Source organism: Dermacentor variabilis, chromosome 10 (genome assembly GCF_050947875.1).
Source record: "Dermacentor variabilis isolate Ectoservices chromosome 10, ASM5094787v1, whole genome shotgun sequence".
NCBI classification, from domain to species: Eukaryota; Metazoa; Arthropoda; class Arachnida; order Ixodida; family Ixodidae; genus Dermacentor; species Dermacentor variabilis.
In genome coordinates this window covers 114,686,229-114,703,228 of record NC_134577.1, presented here as the reverse complement: position 1 = coordinate 114,703,228, position 17,000 = coordinate 114,686,229, and the positions used below count along the sequence as shown (strand labels likewise).

Genomic DNA, 17,000 nt, shown 5'->3' with positions numbered 1-17,000 from the left:
CGGTGGTAAGCTGTATACGTAATGATGCAAAATTTAGTCGCACAAGCTTCTAACCGCTTACTTATCACACCCGCATACAGCTCAATGACAACGCATCAATAAAGTGGCACCTTGTGGGCTGCAACGCGCGCAAAATGTGGCGCTCGCCCTCCCGTTTTTGTGAGCACTAGCACGCACGCATGCAGCGAACAACCACAAACGGAGTGATCAACGTACACGACGCGTGCGTGTATTGTTCAAGGAAAGACTGCCGCGTACGTGCTGTATGCTGTAGCAATACATTCGGCGACTGCACAACATAGCAGCACGATACAGGGGCAGTCGTAAACAGCACATTGTCGCCATCGGCCTTACCATGCTGAATACGCCGGTTCTCGTCCGATCCCCGAAGCTAAGCAGCATTAGGCTCGGTCAGTACTTGGGAGGGAGAGCACCTGGGAACAGCGAGTGCTGATGGCACCGTTCTTTTTGCTTTTTTATTGCGTGCTTCTGTGACGTCTTGTTTTTTTTTTCATTTGCACAACGTGTGGGTGGTTGCATTTACTGTAACTTACGTTCAACTGGAGCCTGCTGGTAGAGCCAACGCCGAAGTGTAACACCAACAATATTCAGGCCACTACACGATATTGTACGCGGAATGATGACGGTGGTAAGCGGTATACGTAATGATGCAAAATTTTGTCGCACAAGCTTCGAACCGCTTACTTATCACACCCGCATACAGCTCAATGACAACGCATCAATAAAGTGGCACCTTGTGGGCTGCAACGCGCGCAAAATGTGGCGCTCGCCCTCTTGTTTTTGTGAGCACTAGCACGCACGCATGCAGAGAACAACCACAAACGGAGTGATCAACTTACACGACGCGTGCGTGTATTGTTCACGGAAAGACTGCCGCGTACGTGCTGTATGCTGTAGCAATACATTCGGCGACTGCACAACATAGCAGCACGATACAGGTGCTGTCGTAAACAGCACATTCTAGCCATCGGCCATACCATGCTGAATACGCCGGTTCTCGTCCGATCCCCGAAGCTAAGCAGCATTGGGCTCGGTCAGTACTTGGGAGGGAGAACACCTGGGAACACCGAGTGCTGATGGCACCGTTGTTTTTGCTTTTTATTGTGTGCTTTTGTGACGTCTTGTTTTTTTTTTCATTTGCACAACGTGTGGGTGGTTGCATTTACTGTAACTTACGTTCAACTGGAGCCTGCTGGTAGAGCCAACGCCGAAGTGTAACACCAACAATATTCAGGCCACTACACGATATTGTACGCGGAATGATGACGGTGGTAAGCGGTATACGTAATGATGCAAAATTTAGTCGCACAAGCTTCTAACCGCTTACTTATCACACCCGCATACAGCTCAATGACAACGCATCAATAAAGTGGCACCTTGTGGGCTGCAACGCGCGCAAAATGTGGCGCTCGCCCTCTTGTTTTTGTGAGCACTAGCACGCACGCATGCAGCGAACAACCACAAACGGAGTGATCAACGTACACGACGCGTGCGTGTTTTGTTCACGGAAAGACTGCCGCGTACGTGCTGTATGCTGTAGCAATACATTCGGCGACGGCACAACATAGCAGCACGATACAGGTGCAGTCGTAAACAGCACATTCTCGCCATCGGCCATACCATGCTGAATACGCCGGTTCTCGTCCGATCCCCGAAGCTAAGCAGCATTGGGCTCGGTCAGTACTTGGGAGGGAGACCACCTGGGAACACCGAGTGCTGATGGCACCGTTCTTTTTGCTTTTTTAATGCGTGCTTCTGTGACGTCTTGTTTTTTTTTTCATTTGCACAACGTGTGGGTGGTTGCATTTACTGTAACTTACGTTCAACTGGAGCCTGCTGGTAGAGCCAACGCCGAAGTGTAACACCAACAATATTCAGGCCACTACACGATATTGTACGCGGAATGATGACGGTGGTAAGCGGTATACGTAATGATGCAAAGTTTAGTCGCACAAGCTTCTAACCGCTTACTTATCACACCCGCATACAGCTCAATGACAACGCATCAATGAAGTGGCACCTTGTGGGCTGCAACGCACGCAAAATGTGGCGCTCGCCCTCTTGTTTTTGTGAGCACTAGCATGCACGAATGCAGCGAACAACCACAAACGGAGTGATCAACATACACCACGCGTGCGTGTATTGTTCACAGAAAGACTGCCGCGTACGTGCTGTATGCTGTAGCAATACATTCGGCGACTGCACAACATAGCAGCACGATACAGGTGCAGTCGGAAACAGCACATTCTCGCCATCGGCCATACCATGCTGAATACGCCGGTTCTCGTCCGATCCCCGAAGCTAAGCAGCATTGGGCTCGGTCAGTACTTGGGAGGGAGACCACCTGGGAACACCGAGTGCTGATGGCACCGTTCTTTTTGCTTTTTATTGCGTGCTTCTGTGACGTCTTGTTTTTTTTTTCATTTGCACAACGTGTGGGTGGTTGCATTTACTGTAACTAACGTTCAACTGGAGCCTGCTGGTAGAGCCAACGCCGAAGTGTAACACCAACAATATTCAGGCCACTACACGATATTGTACGCGGAATGATGACGGTGGTAAGCTGTATACGTAATGATGCAAAATTTAGTCGCACAAGCTTCTAACCGCTTACTTATCACACCCGCATACAGCTCAATGACAACGCATCAATAAAGTGGCACCTTGTGGGCTGCAACGCGCGCAAAATGTGGCGCTCGCCCTCCTGTTTTTGTGAGCACTAGCACGCACGCATGCAGCGAACAACCACAAACGGAGTGATCAACGTACACGACGCGTGCGTGTATTGTTCACGGAAAGACTGCCGCGTACGTGCTGTATGCTGTAGCAATACATTCGGCGACTGCACAACATAGCAGCACGATACAGGGGCAGTCGTAAACAGCACATTGTCGCCATCGGCCTTACCATGCTGAATACGCCGGTTCTCGTCCGATCCCCGAAGCTAAGCAGCATTAGGCTCGGTCAGTACTTGGGAGGGAGAGCACCTGGGAACAGCGAGTGCTGATGGCACCGTTCTTTTTGCTTTTTTATTGCGTGCTTCTGTGACGTCTTGTTTTTTTTTTTCATTTGCACAACGTGTGGGTGGTTGCATTTACTGTAACTTACGTTCAACTGGAGCCTGCTGGTAGAGCCAACGCCGAAGTGTAACACCAACAATATTCAGGCCACTACACGATATTGTACGCGGAATGATGACGGTGGTAAGCGGTATACGTAATGACGCAAAATTTTGTCGCACAAGCTTCGAACCGCTTACTTATCACACCCGCATACAGCTCAATGACAACGCATCAATAAAGTGGCACCTTGTGGGCTGCAACGCGCGCAAAATGTGGCGCTCGCCCTCTTGTTTTTGTGAGCACTAGCACGCACGCATGCAGAGAACAACCACAAACGGAGTGATCAACTTACACGACGCGTGCGTGTATTGTTCACGGAAAGACTGCCGCGTACGTGCTGTATGCTGTAGCAATACATTCGGCGACTGCACAACATAGCAGCACGATACAGGTGCTGTCGTAAACAGCACATTCTAGCCATCGGCCATACCATGCTGAATACGCCGGTTCTCGTCCGATCCCCGAAGCTAAGCAGCATTGGGCTCGGTCAGTACTTGGGAGGGAGAACACCTGGGAACACCGAGTGCTGATGGCACCGTTGTTTTTGCTTTTTATTGTGTGCTTTTGTGACGTCTTGTTTTTTTTTTCATTTGCACAACGTGTGGGTGGTTGCATTTACTGTAACTTACGTTCAACTGGAGCCTGCTGGTAGAGCCAACGCCGAAGTGTAACACCAACAATATTCAGGCCACTACACGATATTGTACGCGGAATGATGACGGTGGTAAGCGGTATACGTAATGATGCAAAATTTAGTCGCACAAGCTTCTAACCGCTTACTTATCACACCCGCATACAGCTCAATGACAACGCATCAATAAAGTGGCACCTTGTGGGCTGCAACGCGCGCAAAATGTGGCGCTCGCCCTCTTGTTTTTGTGAGCACTAGCACGCACGCATGCAGCGAACAACCACAAACGGAGTGATCAACGTACACGACGCGTGCGTGTTTTGTTCACGGAAAGACTGCCGCGTACGTGCTGTATGCTGTAGCAATACATTCGGCGACGGCACAACATAGCAGCACGATACAGGTGCAGTCGTAAACAGCACATTCTCGCCATCGGCCATACCATGCTGAATACGCCGGTTCTCGTCCGATCCCCGAAGCTAAGCAGCATTGGGCTCGGTCAGTACTTGGGAGGGAGACCACCTGGGAACACCGAGTGCTGATGGCACCGTTCTTTTTGCGTTTTTAATGCGTGCTTCTGTGACGTCTTGTTTTTTTTTTTCATTTGCACAACGTGTGGGTGGTTGCATTTACTGTAACTTACGTTCAACTGGAGCCTGCTGGTAGAGCCAACGCCGAAATGTAACACCAACAATATTCAGGCCACTACACGATATTGTACGCGGAATGATGACGGTGGTAAGCGGTATACGTAATGATGCAAAGTTTAGTCGCACAAGCTTCTAACCGCTTACTTATCACACCCGCATACAGCTCAATGACAACGCATCAATAAAGTGGCACCTTGTGGGCTGCAACGCACGCAAAATGTGGCGCTCGCCCTCTTGTTTTTGTGAGCACTAGCATGCACGAATGCAGCGAACAACCACAAACGGAGTGATCAACATACACCACGCGTGCGTGTATTGTTCACAGAAAGACTGCCGCGTAGTGCTGTATGCTGTAGCAATACATTCGGCGACTGCACAACATAGCAGCACGATACAGGTGCAGTCGGAAACAGCACATTCTCGCCATCGGCCATACCATGCTGAATACGCCGGTTCTCGTCCGATCCCCGAAGCTAAGCAGCATTGGGCTCGGTCAGTACTTGGGAGGGAGACCACCTGGGAACACCGAGTGCTGATGGCACCGTTCTTTTTGCTTTTTTATTGCGTGCTTCTGTGACGTCTTGTTTTTTTTTCATTTGCACAACGTGTGGGTGGTTGCATTTACTGTAACTTACGTTCAACTGGAGCCTGCTGGTAGAGCCAACGCCGAAGTGTAACACCAACAATATTCAGGCCACTGCACGATATTGTACGCGGAATGATGACGGTGGTAAGCGGTATACGTAATGATGCAAAATTGTGTCGCACAAGCTTCGAACCGCTTACTTATCACACCCGCATACAGCTCAATGACAACGCATCAATAAAGTGGCACCTTGTGGGCTGCAACGCGCGCAAAATGTGGCGCTCGCCCTCTTGTTTTTGTGAGCACTAGCACGCACGCATGCAGAGAACAACCACAAACGGAGTGATCAACGTACACGACGCGTGCGTGTATTGTTCACGGAAAGACTGCCACGAACGTGCTGTATGCTGTAGCAATACATTCGGCGACTGCACAACATAGCAGCACGATACAGGTGCAGTCGTAAACAGCACATTCTAGCCATCGGCCATACCATGCTGAATACGCCGGTTCTCGTCCGATCCCCGAAGCTAAGCAGCATTGGGCTCGGTCAGTACTTGGGAGGGAGACCACCTGGGAACACCGAGTGCTGATGGCACCGTTCTTTTTGCTTTTTATTGCGTGCTTCTGTGACGTCTTGTTTTTTTTACATTTGCACAACGTGTGGGTGGTTGCATTTACTGTAACTTACGTTCAACTGGAGCCTGCTGGTAGAGCCAACGCCGAAGTGTAACACCAACAATATTCAGGCCACTACACGATATTGTACGCGGAATGATGACGGTGGTAAGCGGTATACGTAATGATGCAAAATTTAGTCGCACAAGCTTCTAACCGCTTACTTATCACACCCGCATACAGCTCAATGACAACGCATCAATAAAGTGGCACCTTGTGGGCTGCAACGCGCGCAAATTGTGGGGCTCGCCCTCTTGTTTTTGGGAGCACTAGCACGCACGCATGCACCGAACAACCACAAACGGAGTGATCAACGTACACGACGCGTGCGTGTATTGTTCACGGAAAGACTGCCGCGTACGTGCTGTACGCTGTAGCAATACATTCGGCGACTGCGCAACATAGCAGCACGATACAGGTGCAGTCGTAAACAGCACATTCTCGCCATCGGCCATACCATGCTGAATACGCCGGTTCTCGTCCGATCCCCGAAGCTAAGCAGCATTGGGCTCAGTCAGTACTTGGGAGGGAGACTGCCAGGAAACACCGAGTGCTGATGGCACCGTTCTTTTTGCTTTTTTATTGCGTGCTTCTGTGACGTCTTTTTTTTTTTCATTTGCACAAAGTGTGGGTGGTTGCATTTACTGTAACTTACGTTCAACTGGAGCCTGCTGGTAGAGCCAACGCCGAAGTGTAACACCAACAATCTTCAGGCCACTACACGATATTGTACGCGGAATGATGACGGTGGTAAGCGGTATACGTAATGATGCAAAATTTAGTCGCACAAGCTTCTAACCGCTTACTTATCACACCCGCATACAGCTCAATGACAACACATCAATAAAGTGGCACCTTGTGGGCTGCAACGCGCGCAAAATGTGGCGCTCGCCCTCTTGTTTTTATGAGCACTAGCACGCACGCATGCAGCGAACAACCACAAACGGAGTGATCAACGTACACGACGCGTGCGTGTATTGTTCACGGAAAGACTGCCGCGTACGTGCTGTATGCTGTAGCAATACATTCGGCGACTGCACAACATAGCAGCACGATACAGGTGCAGTCGTAAACAGCACATTCTCGCCATCGGCCATACCATGCTGAATACGCCGGTTCTCGTCCGATCCCCGAAGCTAAGCAGCATTGGGCTCGGTCAGTACTTGGGAGGGAGACTGCCAGGAAACACCGAGTGCTGATGGCACCGTTCTTTTTGCTTTTTTATTGCGTGCTTCTGTGACGTCTTTTTTTTTTTCATTTGCACAAAGTGTGGGTGGTTGCATTTACTGTAACTTACGTTCAACTGGAGCCTGCTGGTAGAGCCAACGCCGAAGTGTAACACCAACAATATTCAGGCCACTACACGATATTGTACGCGGAATGATGACGGTGGTAAGCGGTATACGTAATGATGCAAAATTTAGCCACACAAGCTTCTAACCGCTTACTTAACACACCCGCATACAGCTCATTGACAACGCATCAATAAAGTGGCACCTTGTGGGCTGCAACGCGCGCAAAATGTGGCGCTCGCCCTCTTGTTTTTGTGAGGACTAGCACGCACGCATGCAGTGAACAACCACAAACGGAGTGATCAACGTACACGACGCGTGCGTGTACTGTTCACGGAAAGACTGCCGCGTACGTGCTGTATGCTGTAGCAATACATTCGGCGACTGCACAACATAGCAGCACGATACAGGTGCAGTCGTAAACAGCACATTCTCGCCATCGGCCATACCATGCTGAATACGCCGGTTCTCGTCCGATCCCCGAAGCTAAGCAGCATTGGGCTCGGTCAGTACTTGGGAGGGAGACCACCTGGGAACACCGAGTGCTGATGGCACCGTTCTTTTTGCTTTCTTATTGCGTGCTTCTGTGATGTCTTGTTTTTTTTTTCTTCATTTGCACAACGTGTGGGTGGTTGCATTTACTGTAACTTACGTTCAACAGGAGCCTGCTGGTAGAGCCAACGCCGAAGTGTAACACCAACAATCTTCAGGCCACTACACGATATTGTACGCGGAATGATGACGGTGGTAAGCGGTATACGTAATGATGCAAAATTTAGTCGCACAAGCTTCTAACCGCTTACTTATTACACCCGCATACAGCTCAATGACAACACATCAATAAAGTGGCACCTTGTGGGCTGCAACGCGCGGAAAATGTGGCGCTCGCCCTCTTGTTTTTATGAGCACTAGCACGCACGCATGCAGCGAACAACCACAAACGGAGTGATCAACGTACACGACGCGTGCGTGTATTGTTCACGGAAAGACTGCCGCGTACGTGCTGTATGCTGTAGCAATACATTCGGCGACTGCACAACATAGCAGCACGATGCAGGTGCAGTCGTAAACAGCACATTCTCGCCATCGGCCATACCATGCTGAATACGCCGGTTCTCGTCCGATCCCCGAAGCTAAGCAGCATTGGGCTCGGTCAGTACTTGGGAGGGAGACCACCTGGGAACACCGAGTGCTGATGGCACCGTTCTTTTTGCTTTTTTATTGCGTGCTTCTGTGACGTCTTGTTTTTTTTTCATTTGCACAACGTGTGGGTGGTTGCATTTACTGTAACTTACGTTCAACTGGAGCCTGCTGGTAGAGCCAACGCCGAAGTGTAACACCAACAATATTCAGGCCACTGCACGATATTGTACGCGGAATGATGACGGTGGTAAGCGGTATACGTAATGATGCAAAATTTAGTCGCACAAGCTTCTAACCGCTTACTTATCACACCCGCATACAGCTCAATGACAACGCATCAATAAAGTGGCACCTTGTGGGCTGCAACGCGCGCAAGATGTGGCGCTCGCCCTCTTGTTTTTGTGAGCACTTGCACGCACGCATGCAGCGAACAACCACAAACGGAGTGATTAACGTACACGACGCGTGCGTGTATTGTTTACGGAAAGACTGCCGCGTACGTGCTGTATGCTGTAGCAATACATTCGGCGACTGCACAACATAGCAGCACGATACAGGTGCAGTCGTAAACAGCACATTCTCGCCATCGGCCATACCGTGCTGAATACGCCGGTTCTCGTCCGATCCCCGAAGCTAAGCAGCATTGGGCTCGGTCAGTACTTGGGAGGGAGACCACCTGGGAACACCGAGTGCTGATGGCACCGTTCTTTTTGCTTTTTTATTACGTGCTTCTGTGACGTGTTGTTTTTTTTTATTTGGACAACGTGTGGGTTGTTGCATTTACTGTAACTTACGTTCAACTGGAGCCTGCTGGTAGAGCCAACGCCGAAGTGTAACACCAACAATATTCAGGCCACTACACGATATTGTACGCGGAATGATGACGGTGGTAAGCGGTATACGTAATGATGCAAAACATTAGTCGCACAAGCTTCTAACCGCTTACTTATCACACCCGCATACAGCTCAATGACAACGCATCAATAAAGTGGCACCTTGTGGGCTGTAACGCGCGCAAAATGTGGCGCTCGCCCTCTTGTTTTTGTGAGCACTAGCACGCACGCATGCAGCGAACAACCACAAACGGAGTGATCAACGTACACGACGCGTGCGTGTATTGTTCACGGAAAGACTGCCGCGTACGTGCTGTATGCTGTAGCAAAACATTCGGCGACTGCACAACATAGCAGCACGATGCAGGTGCAGTCGTAAACAGCACATTCTCGCCATCGGCCATACCATGCTGAATACGCCGGTTCTCGTCCGATCCCCGAAGCTAAGCAGCATTGGGCTCGGTCAGTACTTGGGAGGGAGACCACCTGGGAACACCGAGTGCTGATGGCACCGTTCTTTTTGCTTTTTTATTGCGTGCTTCTGTGAGGTCTTGTTTTTTTTTTCATTTGCACAACGTGTGGGTGGTTGCATTTACTGTAACTTACGTTCAACTGGAGCCTGCTGGTAGAGCCAACGCCGAAGTGTAACACCAACAATATTCAGGCCACTACACGATATTGTACGCGGAATGATGACGGTGGTAAGCGGTATACGTAATGATGCAAAATTTAGTCGCACAAGCTTCTAACCGCTTACTTATCACACCCGCATACAGCTCAATGACAACGCATCAATAAAGTGGCACCTTGTGGGCTGTAACGCGCGCAAAATGTGGCGCTCGCCCTCTTGTTTTTGTGAGCACTAGCACGCACGCATGCAGCGAACAACCACAGACGGAGTGATCAACGTACACGACGCGTGCGTGTATTGTTCACGGAAAGACTGCCGCGTACGTGCTGTATGCTGTAGCAATACATTCGGCGACTGCACAACATAGCAGCACGATACAGGTGCAGTCGTAAACAGCACATTCTCGCCATCGGCCATACCATGCTGAATACGCCGGTTCTCGTCCGATCCCCGAAGCTAAGCAGCATTGGGCTCGGTCAGTACTTGGGAGGGAGACCACCTGGGAACACCGAGTGCTGATGGCACCGTTCTTTTTGCTTTTTTATTGCGTGCTTCTGTGACGTCTTGTTTTTTTTTTCATTTGCATAACGTGTGGGTGGTTGCATTTACTGTAACCTACGTTCAACTGGAGCCTCCTGGTAGAGCCAACGCCGAAGTGTAACACCAACAATATTCAGGCCACTACACGATATTGTACGCGGAATGATGACGGTGGTAAGCGGTATACGTAATGATGCAAAATTTAGTCCCACAAGCTTCTAACCGCTTACTTATCACACCCGCATACAGCTCAATGACAACGCATCAATAAAGTGGCACCTTGTGGGCTGCAACGCGCGCAAAATGTGGCGCTCGCCCTCTTGTTTTTGTGAGCACTAGCACGCACGCATGCAGCGAACAACCACAAACGGAGTGATCAACGTACACGACGCGTGCGTGTATTGTTCACGGAAAGACTGCCGCGTACGTGCTGTATGCTGTAGCAATACATTCGGCGACTGCACAACATAGCAGCACGATACAGGTGCAGTCGTAAACAGCACATTCTCGCCATCGGCCGTACCATGCTGAATACGCCGGTTCTCGTCCGATCCCCGAAGCTAAGCAGCATTGGGCTCGGTCAGTACTTGGGAGGGAGACCACCTGGGAACACCGAGTGCTGATGGCACCGTTCTTTTTGCTTTTTTATTGCGTGCTTCTGTTACGTCTTGTTTTTTTTTTCATTTGCACAACGTGTGGGTGGTTGCATTTACTGTAACTTACGTTCAACTGGAGCCTGCTGGTAGATCCAACGCCGAAGTGTAACACCAACAATATTCAGGCCACTACACGATATTGTACGCGGAATGATGACGGTGGTAAGCGGTATACGTAATGATGCAAAATTTAGTCGCACAAGCTTCTAACCGCTTACTTATAACACCCGCATACAGCTCAATGACAACGCATCAATAAAGTGGCACCTTGTGGGCTGCAACGCGCGCAAAATGTGGCGCTCGCCCTCTTGTTTTTGTGAGCACTAACACGCACGCATGCAGCGAACAACCACAGACGGAGTGATCAACGTACACGACGCGTGCGTGTACTGTTCACGCAAAGATTGCCGCGTACGTGCTGTATGCTGTAGCAATACATTCGGCGACTGCACAACATAGCAGCACGATACAGTTGCAGTCGTAAACAGCACATTCTCGCCATCGGCCATACCATGCTGAATACGCCGGTTCTCGTCCGATCCCCGAAGCTAAGCAGCATTGGGCTCGGTCAGTACTTGGGAGGGAGACCACCTGGGAACACCGAGTGCTGATGGCACCGTTCTTTTTGCTTTTTTATTGCGTGCTGCTGTGACGTCTTGTTTTTTTTTCATTTGCACAACGTTTGGGTGGTTGCATTTACTGTAACTTACATTCAACTGGAGCCTGCTGGTAGAGCCAGCGCCGAAGTGAACACCAACAATATTCTGGCCACTACACGATATTGTACGCGGAATGATGACGGTGGTAAGCGGTATACGTAATGATGCAAAATTTAGTCGCACAAGCTTCTAACCGCTTACTTATCACACCCGCATACAGCTCAATGACAACGCATCAATAAAGTGGCACCTTGTGGGCTGCAACGCGCGCAAAATGTGGCGCTCGCCCTCTTGTTTTTATGAGCACTAGCACGCACGCATGCAGCGAACAACCACAAACGGAGTGATCAACGTACACGACGCGTGCGTGTATTGTTCACGGAAACACTGCCGCGTACGTGCTGTATGCTGTAGCAATACATTCGGCGACTGCACAACATAGCAGCACGATGCAGGTGCAGTCGTAAACAGCACATTCTCGCCATCGGCCATACCATGCTGAATACGCCGGTTCTCGTCCGATCCCCGAAGCTAAGCAGCATTGGGCTCGGTCAGTACTTGGGAGGGAGACCACCTGGGAACACCGAGTGCTGATGGCACCGTTCTTTTTGCTTTTTTATTGCGTGCTTCTGTGACGTCTTGTTTTTTTTTTTCATTTGCACAACGTGTGGGTGGTTGCATTTACTGTAACTTACGTTCAACTGGAGCCTGCTGATAGATCCAACGCCGAAGTGTAACACCAACAATATTCAGGCCACTACACGATATTGTACGCGGAATGATGACGGTGGTAAGCGGTATACGTAATGATGCAAAATTTAGTCGCACAAGCTTCTAACCGCTTACTTATAACACCCGCATACAGCTCAATGACAACGCATCAATAAAGTGGCACCTTGTGGGCTGCAACGCGCGCAAAATGTGGCGCTCGCCCTCTTGTTTTTGTGAGCACTAGCACGCACGCATGCAGCGAACAACCACAGACGGAGTGATCAACGTACACGACGCGTGCGTGTACTGTTCACGCAAAGATTGCCGCGTACGTGCTGTATGCTGTAGCAATACATTCGGCGACTGCACAACATAGCAGCACGATACAGTTGCAGTCGTAAACAGCACATTCTCGCCATCGGCCATACCATGCTGAATACGCCGGTTCTCGTCCGATCCCCGAAGCTAAGCAGCATTGGGCTCGGTCAGTACTTGGGAGGGAGACCACCTGGGAACACCGAGTGCTGATGGCACCGTTCTTTTTGCTTTTTTATTGCGTGCTGCTGTGACGTCTTGTTTTTTTTTCATTTGCACAACGTTTGGGTGGTTGCATTTACTGTAACTTACATTCAACTGGAGCCTGCTGGTAGAGCCAGCGCCGAAGTGAACACCAACAATATTCTGGCCACTACACGATATTGTACGCGGAATGATGACGGTGGTAAGCGGTATACGTAATGATGCAAAATTTAGTCGCACAAGCTTCTAACCGCTTACTTATCACACCCGCATACAGCTCAATGACAACGCATCAATAAAGTGGCACCTTGTGGGCTGCAACGCGCGCAAAATGTGGCGCTCGCCCTCTTGTTTTTATGAGCACTAGCACGCACGCATGCAGCGAACAACCACAAACGGAGTGATCAACGTACACGACGCGTGCGTGTATTGTTCACGGAAAGACTGCCGCGTACGTGCTGTATGCTGTAGCAATACATTCGGCGACTGCACAACATAGCAGCACGATGCAGGTGCAGTCGTAAACAGCACATTCTCGCCATCGGCCATACCATGCTGAATACGCCGGTTCTCGTCCGATCCCCGAAGCTAAGCAGCATTGGGCTCGGTCAGTACTTGGGAGGGAGACCACCTGGGAACACCGAGTGCTGATGGCACCGTTCTTTTTGCTTTTTTATTGCGTGCTTCTGTGACGTCTTGTTTTTTTTTTTCATTTGCACAACGTGTGGGTGGTTGCATTTACTGTAACTTACGTTCAACTGGAGCCTGCTGGTAGAGCCAACGCCGAAGTGTAACACCAACAATATTCAGGCCACTGCACGATATTGTACGCGGAATGATGACGGTGGTAAGCGGTATACGTAATGATGCAAAATTTAGCCGCACAAGCTTCTAACCGCTTACTTAACACACCGGCATACAGCTCAATGACAACGCATCAATAAAGTGGCACCTTGTGGGCTGCAACGCGCGCAAAATGTGGCGCTCGCCCTCTTGTTTTTTTGAGCACTAGCACGCACGCATGCAGTGAACAACCACAAACGGAGTGATCAACGTACACGACGCGTGCGTGTACTGTTCACGCAAAGATTGCCGCGTACGTGCTGTATGCTGTAGCAATACATTCGGCGACTGCACAACATAGCAGCACGATACAGTTGCAGTCGTAAACAGCACATTCTCGCCATCGGCCATACCATGCTGAATACGCCGGTTCTCGTCCGATCCCCGAAGCTAAGCAGCATTGGGCTCGGTCAGTACTTTGGGAGGGAGACCACCTGGGAACACCGAGTGCTGATGGCACCGTTCTTTTTGCTTTTTTATTGCGTGCTTCTGTGATGTCTTGTTTTTTTTTCTTCATTTGCACAACGTGTGGGTGGTTGCATTTACTGTAACTTACGTTCAACTGGAGCCTGCTGGTAGAGCCAACGCCGAAGTGTAACACCAACAATCTCAGGCCACTACACGATATTGTACGCGGAATGATGACGGTGGTAAGCGGTATACGTAATGATGCAAAATTTAGTCGCACAAGCTTCTAACCGCTTACTTATAACCCCCATACAGCTCAATGACAACACATCAATAAAGTGGCACCTTGTGGGCTGCAACGCGCGCAAAATGTGGCGCTCGCCCTCTTGTTTTTGTGAGCACTAGCACGCACGCATGCAGCGAACAACCACAAACAGAGTGATCAACGTACACGATGCGTGCGTGTATTGTTCACGGAAAGACTGCCGCGTACGTGCTGTATGCTGTAGCAATACATTCGGCGACTGCACAACACAGCAGAACGATACAGGTGCAGTCGTAAACAGCAAATTCTCGCCATCGGCCATACCATGCTGAATACGCCGGTTCTCGTCCGATCCCGAAGCTAAGCAGCATTGGGCTCGGTCAGTACTTGGGAGGGAGACCACCTGGGAACACCGAGTGCTGATGGCACCGTTCTTTTTGCTTTTTTATTGCGTGCTTCTGTGAGGTCTTGTTTTTTTTTTTCATTTGCACAACGTGTGGGTGGTTTCATTTACTGTAACTTACGTTCAACTGGAGCCTGCTGGTAGAGCCAACGCCCAAGTGTAACACCAACAATATTCAGGCCACTACACGATATTGTACGCGAAATGATGACGGTTGTAAGCGGTATACGTAATGATGCAAAATTTAGTCGCACAAGCTTCTAACCGCTTACTTATCACACCCGCATACAGCTCAATGACAACGCATCAATAAAGTGGCACCTTGTGGGCTGCAACGCGCGCAAGATGTGGCGCTCGCCCTCTTGTTTTTGTGAGCACTTGCACGCACGCATGCAGCGAACAACCACAAACGGAGTGATTAACGTACACGACGCGTGCGCGTATTGTTCACGGAAAGACTGCCGCGTACGTGCTGTATGCTGTAGCAATACATTCGGCGACTGCAGAACATAGCAGCACGATACAGGTGCAGTCGTAAACACCACATTCTCGCCATCGGCCATACCATGCTGAATACGCCGGTTCTCGTCCGATCCCGAAGCTAAGCAGCATTGGGCTCGGTCAGTACTTGGGAGGGAGACCACCTGGGAACATCGAGTGCTGATGGCACCGTTCTTTTTGCTTTTTTATTGCGTGCTTCTGTGACGTCTTCTTTTTTTTTCATTTGCACAAAGTGTGGGTGGTTGCATTTACTGTAACTTACGTTCAACTGGAGCCTGCTGGTAGAGCCAACGCCGAAGTGTAACACCAACAATATTCAGGCCACTACACGATATTGTACGCGGAATGATGTCGGTGGTAAGCGGTACACGTAATGATGCAAAATTTAGCCGCACAAGCTTCTAACCGCTTACTTAACACACCCGCATACAGCTCAATGACAACGCATCAATAAAGTGGCACCTTGTGGGCTGCAACGCGCGCAAAATGTGGCGCTCGCCCTCTTGTTTTTGTGAGCACTAGCACGCACGCATGCAGCGAACAACCACAGACGGAGTGATCAACGTACACGACGCGTGCGTGTACTGTTCACGCAAAGATTGCCGCGTACGTGCTGTATGCTGTAGCAATACATTCGGCGACTGCACAACATAGCAGCACGATACAGTTGCAGTCGTAAACAGCACATTCTCGCCATCGGCCATACCATGCTGAATACGCCGGTTCTCGTCCGATCCCCGAAGCTAAGCAGCATTGGGCTCGGTCAGTACTTGGGAGGGAGACCACCTGGGAACACCGAGTGCTGATGGCACCGTTCTTTTTGCTTTTTTATTGCGTGCTTCTGTGACGTCTTGTTTTTTTTTTCATTTGCACAACGTGTGGGTGGTTGCATTTACTGTAACTTACGTTCAACTGGAGCCTGCTGGTAGATCCAACGCCGAAGTGTAACACCAACAATATTCAGGCCACTACACGATATTGTACGCGGAATGATGACGGTGGTAAGCGGTATACGTAATGCTGCAAAATTTAGTCGCACAAGCTTCTAACCGCTTACTTATAACACCCGCATACAGCTCAATGACAACGCATCAATAAAGTGGCACCTTGTGGGCTGCAACGCGCGCAAAATGTGGCGCTCGCCCTCTTGTTTTTGTGAGCACTAGCACGCACGCATGCAGCGAACAACCACAGACGGAGTGATCAACGTACACGACGCGTGCGTGTACTGTTCACGCAAAGATTGCCGCGTACGTGCTGTATGCTGTAGCAATACATTCGGCGACTGCACAACATAGCAGCACGATACAGTTGCAGTCGTAAACAGCACATTCTCGCCATCGGCCATACCATGCTGAATACGCCGGTTCTCGTCCGATCCCCGAAGCTAAGCAGCATTGGGCTCGGTCAGTACTTGGGAGGGAGACCACCTGGGAACACCGAGTGCTGATGGCACCGTTCTTTTGCTTTTTTATTGCGTGCTGCTGTGACGTCTTGTTTTTTTTTCATTTGCACAACGTTTGGGTGGTTGCATTTACTGTAACTTACATTCAACTGGAGCCTGCTGGTAGAGCCAGCGCCGAAGTGAACACCAACAATATTCTGGCCACTACACGATATTGTACGCGGAATGATGACGGTGGTAAGCGGTATACGTAATGATGCAAAATTTAGTCGCACAAGCTTCTAACCGCTTACTTATCACACCCGCATACAGCTCAATGACAACGCATCAATAAAGTGGCACCTTGTGGGCTGCAACGCGCGCAAAATGTGGCGCTCGCCCTCTTGTTTTTGTGAGCACTAGCACGCACGCATGCAGCGAACAACCACAAACAGAGTGATCAACGTACACGATGCGTGCGTGTATTGTTCACGGAAAGACTGCCGCGTACGTGCTGTATGCTG

The 17,000-nt window shown here is 50.0% G+C and overlaps 17 non-coding genes and 9 pseudogenes across 17 annotated transcripts; all 26 read left to right on the top strand.

The window, feature by feature from the left end:
* Positions 1-340: 340 nt before the first annotated feature.
* On the top strand, positions 341-459 carry LOC142562515 (5S ribosomal RNA; annotated as a pseudogene).
* Positions 460-984: 525 nt separating this feature from the next.
* On the top strand, positions 985-1,103 carry LOC142561638 (5S ribosomal RNA; annotated as a pseudogene).
* A 524-nt stretch (positions 1,104-1,627) lies between these two features.
* On the top strand, positions 1,628-1,746 carry LOC142562700 (5S ribosomal RNA). The gene has a single exon (XR_012824017.1). It is a non-coding gene; the product is annotated as a 5S ribosomal RNA (ribosomal RNA).
* A 525-nt stretch (positions 1,747-2,271) lies between these two features.
* LOC142562699 (5S ribosomal RNA) lies at positions 2,272-2,390 on the top strand. Its single transcript, XR_012824016.1, has one exon. It is a non-coding gene; the product is annotated as a 5S ribosomal RNA (ribosomal RNA).
* A 524-nt stretch (positions 2,391-2,914) lies between these two features.
* Positions 2,915-3,033, top strand: LOC142562514 (5S ribosomal RNA; annotated as a pseudogene).
* Positions 3,034-3,559: 526 nt separating this feature from the next.
* Positions 3,560-3,678, top strand: LOC142561637 (5S ribosomal RNA; annotated as a pseudogene).
* Positions 3,679-4,202: 524 nt separating this feature from the next.
* On the top strand, positions 4,203-4,321 carry LOC142562698 (5S ribosomal RNA). The gene has a single exon (XR_012824015.1). It is a non-coding gene; the product is annotated as a 5S ribosomal RNA (ribosomal RNA).
* A 525-nt stretch (positions 4,322-4,846) lies between these two features.
* LOC142562697 (5S ribosomal RNA) lies at positions 4,847-4,965 on the top strand. Its single transcript, XR_012824014.1, has one exon. It is a non-coding gene; the product is annotated as a 5S ribosomal RNA (ribosomal RNA).
* Positions 4,966-5,489: 524 nt separating this feature from the next.
* LOC142562695 (5S ribosomal RNA) lies at positions 5,490-5,608 on the top strand. The gene has a single exon (XR_012824012.1). It is a non-coding gene; the product is annotated as a 5S ribosomal RNA (ribosomal RNA).
* A 523-nt stretch (positions 5,609-6,131) lies between these two features.
* LOC142562422 (5S ribosomal RNA) lies at positions 6,132-6,250 on the top strand (annotated as a pseudogene).
* A 523-nt stretch (positions 6,251-6,773) lies between these two features.
* On the top strand, positions 6,774-6,892 carry LOC142562148 (5S ribosomal RNA; annotated as a pseudogene).
* Positions 6,893-7,415: 523 nt separating this feature from the next.
* LOC142562694 (5S ribosomal RNA) lies at positions 7,416-7,534 on the top strand. The gene has a single exon (XR_012824011.1). It is a non-coding gene; the product is annotated as a 5S ribosomal RNA (ribosomal RNA).
* A 528-nt stretch (positions 7,535-8,062) lies between these two features.
* LOC142562693 (5S ribosomal RNA) lies at positions 8,063-8,181 on the top strand. Its single transcript, XR_012824010.1, has one exon. It is a non-coding gene; the product is annotated as a 5S ribosomal RNA (ribosomal RNA).
* A 524-nt stretch (positions 8,182-8,705) lies between these two features.
* Positions 8,706-8,824, top strand: LOC142562744 (5S ribosomal RNA). Its single transcript, XR_012824058.1, has one exon. It is a non-coding gene; the product is annotated as a 5S ribosomal RNA (ribosomal RNA).
* A 524-nt stretch (positions 8,825-9,348) lies between these two features.
* On the top strand, positions 9,349-9,467 carry LOC142562692 (5S ribosomal RNA). The gene has a single exon (XR_012824009.1). It is a non-coding gene; the product is annotated as a 5S ribosomal RNA (ribosomal RNA).
* A 525-nt stretch (positions 9,468-9,992) lies between these two features.
* Positions 9,993-10,111, top strand: LOC142562690 (5S ribosomal RNA). The gene has a single exon (XR_012824008.1). It is a non-coding gene; the product is annotated as a 5S ribosomal RNA (ribosomal RNA).
* Positions 10,112-10,636: 525 nt separating this feature from the next.
* LOC142561118 (5S ribosomal RNA) lies at positions 10,637-10,755 on the top strand. The gene has a single exon (XR_012823646.1). It is a non-coding gene; the product is annotated as a 5S ribosomal RNA (ribosomal RNA).
* A 525-nt stretch (positions 10,756-11,280) lies between these two features.
* On the top strand, positions 11,281-11,399 carry LOC142562688 (5S ribosomal RNA). The gene has a single exon (XR_012824006.1). It is a non-coding gene; the product is annotated as a 5S ribosomal RNA (ribosomal RNA).
* Positions 11,400-11,922: 523 nt separating this feature from the next.
* On the top strand, positions 11,923-12,041 carry LOC142562687 (5S ribosomal RNA). Its single transcript, XR_012824005.1, has one exon. It is a non-coding gene; the product is annotated as a 5S ribosomal RNA (ribosomal RNA).
* Positions 12,042-12,567: 526 nt separating this feature from the next.
* On the top strand, positions 12,568-12,686 carry LOC142562686 (5S ribosomal RNA). Its single transcript, XR_012824004.1, has one exon. It is a non-coding gene; the product is annotated as a 5S ribosomal RNA (ribosomal RNA).
* Positions 12,687-13,209: 523 nt separating this feature from the next.
* LOC142562685 (5S ribosomal RNA) lies at positions 13,210-13,328 on the top strand. The gene has a single exon (XR_012824003.1). It is a non-coding gene; the product is annotated as a 5S ribosomal RNA (ribosomal RNA).
* A 526-nt stretch (positions 13,329-13,854) lies between these two features.
* Positions 13,855-13,974, top strand: LOC142561724 (5S ribosomal RNA; annotated as a pseudogene).
* A 524-nt stretch (positions 13,975-14,498) lies between these two features.
* LOC142561534 (5S ribosomal RNA) lies at positions 14,499-14,616 on the top strand (annotated as a pseudogene).
* Positions 14,617-15,142: 526 nt separating this feature from the next.
* Positions 15,143-15,260, top strand: LOC142561808 (5S ribosomal RNA; annotated as a pseudogene).
* A 524-nt stretch (positions 15,261-15,784) lies between these two features.
* Positions 15,785-15,903, top strand: LOC142562684 (5S ribosomal RNA). The gene has a single exon (XR_012824002.1). It is a non-coding gene; the product is annotated as a 5S ribosomal RNA (ribosomal RNA).
* Positions 15,904-16,428: 525 nt separating this feature from the next.
* LOC142562683 (5S ribosomal RNA) lies at positions 16,429-16,547 on the top strand. The gene has a single exon (XR_012824001.1). It is a non-coding gene; the product is annotated as a 5S ribosomal RNA (ribosomal RNA).
* The last annotated feature ends 453 nt before the right edge of the window (positions 16,548-17,000 follow it).